Here is a 2714-nt window from a genome sequence, read left to right as displayed (position 1 = left end):
AAAAAAAAAAAAAAAGGAAAAGAAAAATTTTAAGCTACTGCAATAAATGTATTTATTCATCAAATAAATGGCAAGGATTTTCTTCTTTTAAAGTGGAAAAGGTTTCTCCTGTTTAACCTGGCATCAAAAGCTTTAATCAAGGAATTGTAGTCTGACCAAAACCATCAAGGGTAGAACTTTGGCTATAAAATTTGTTTAAACTATTCTTTATGCAATACGATAACAGAAACTAAACCACACATAAAGGGAAGTCTCCCTTGTTGCAGGGTTACTTTGTTTCTTGCGCACAGATTGTATTCAGCTAAAATCCCAGATGTGTAAATAAACCATATCATAAACAAACTCGAAATCCACATCTAGTTATTTTACATACTCCATTCTAGCATTTCCTACTCTTTGTGAAACTCTGCACCTTTCTGATTATTATAGCCATAGCAGCTAATTTACTCAACACGCTTAGTTTGTGTCTTGTTTTCAAACATGCTTGGGGACTAATGGAACCAGGCAAGAGGTTAGAGGGTGGGCACTGTTATGCCCTAGTTCTGACGGTCTGAATGTCTTATGGTTGCCCCTGTTTATCTTCCTATTTTCAATGGAAGAAAAATCCTTTATAAAAAAAAAAAAAAAATTTGATAAATTCAAGCTATTGGTTTTAGTGTCTATTGTTTCATTGTTAATAAATGCATATATAAAACTACTAGTAACCACAACACTGGACATTTTCAGTCATGCATTAGAATGTTTGTTCTCTAAAATCAGAGTTATGGGCCTGCCACTATTGCTTGCACTTTCAATCAGGCTCAGTTTTAGTTTAATGAGCATGCAAAATAAACTCCTTGATTCAGAGGAATTATGGGAAATAACAAGGATCCATACAAGTTTCAACTCAAAAGTTGGGTTAATAATTGCTTAGAAATGCAGGTAGATGCTCCACTTCTATCACAATGCTGCTTCAGAACAGACAGAGGAGTCATACACAAAAAATGTTAAAATTAGGACCACTAATCAGTTTTAAAAGGCTTATATGCAAATCCTGGCCCTTCTGAGTAGAGAATTATATAAAAACAGTCTTAAAGAGCCATAAATTTTCTTGGCTATTACTGACAACTGTAACAGGAGAGCACAGGTTTAAAGAGCTATAAATTTTCTTGGCCATTACTGACAACTGTAACAGGAGAGCACAGGTGGTGTTTTTTTCTAATTCACACTAATGAGCATTACCTGCATAGCTCCCTGGGAAAAAAATAACAAGCAAGGCTAATACAATGTAAACTCAAGCATCAATGCCCTGAAATTTAACACAGCTCTCTGCTTTTTAAAACTGTTCACCAAGGGATTCTTCCAAATAGGATATAATTAATAGCCAATTAATGTTCATTAATAAACTAGAAGCAATTTGCTTGCACCAACAGCACCATGAGAATGTAAACTCCTGAAGGCCAAGAGTCTCTTCTTATTTTTGCATATCACAGATACACGAAGAGTAAACATGAGACCACAACAACTTTTTAAAGTAACAGCAAACTTTCAAGACTGAAAGCTTGTAGTATATTTTAGCATTTAGAATTACTAACATGGCTGTTAAGGGTAATCTTTAATTGTTCCAAGTAACTAAACTGTTGACATCATTGTAATAGGTAACATTGTCCCCAGATGTGCAGATATCTGAATATTGCTTGGTTATTCCAATGTCTCTAAGACCAACTGACAGCATAGGACATTTAAAGTGGATCTACAATCAACTTAACATAGCCTTTTCCCTATGCGTTAGTTGTCATGTAAGAATTAAAAAGAGGCACTATTCCTAGATCTACATCACTTATCTTTCAGTTTTTTCCCTGGGAAAACAAGGAAATGTAGACCCAGTCTTTTCAGGGATAGTCAAAGTGCTAAAAGGCCAGGATTAGACATCAGGTGAAAGGGAGTGAAGTCACCCTAGTTCTACTATTATATCCTGATGCAAGCTGTGTGGTTACTCAGATCAAGCAAGAAACTAGTTTACTGGGTTCTCCTTGATAAATAAGCAGTCACAGGCCATAGGCCATATCTACATTAGACAAGGTTTTACACCCCACCCACCCAAACATTCAATGGCTATTCTCTTCAATCCTTCTGCCTTTCATCTTAAAATCATTATTCCCTAATCATGAGAGAAATCCAGCTTATCATGTTCATGGGAGTTTTATTTTAAACATTAAACTCACAAACTTATCTCCCTTTAAAAAATGTACCCAGGAAACCAATGGAGAAAGATGAGACAAAGCAGAAAGTATACCACTCTACAGAATAAATGCCTGTTGCTAAAACATCTTAAGCAAAAAACTCACACAGCGGCCTCGGTGGGGCTGTAGTACATTTGTTTTCAGGTTAAGCACTATAAAGCTTTAATTTCAACGCTCTAACACTCTGAATTAGGAAACAAATAGGGTCTTTAACCTTTAACTTACACAAAAGCTGACATTTCTCACACAAAGATAAATTCATATACATTCATACTGTTCTAAAAATACCTTTTATATGCTCTTTATCCAGAACATTTTTTCCTTTTGTGCAACTGTTGATTGCAGAGCCCCACAAACTCAAGTAGTATCACATATTCTATTGTACAACCTTGCTAATGCAAATTACTATACATGCAAAAACTGTTATTGCTACTACAATTCTATCTTAAAAATTACTATTCATGTTATGGCTTTTTTTTTTTTTTTTTTTTT

Source organism: Cebus imitator, unplaced genomic scaffold (assembly GCF_001604975.1).
Source record: "Cebus imitator isolate Cc_AM_T3 unplaced genomic scaffold, Cebus_imitator-1.0 Scaffold70, whole genome shotgun sequence".
In the NCBI taxonomy this organism is placed as follows: domain Eukaryota; kingdom Metazoa; phylum Chordata; class Mammalia; order Primates; family Cebidae; genus Cebus; species Cebus imitator.
This window is presented reverse-complemented; position numbering follows the sequence as displayed.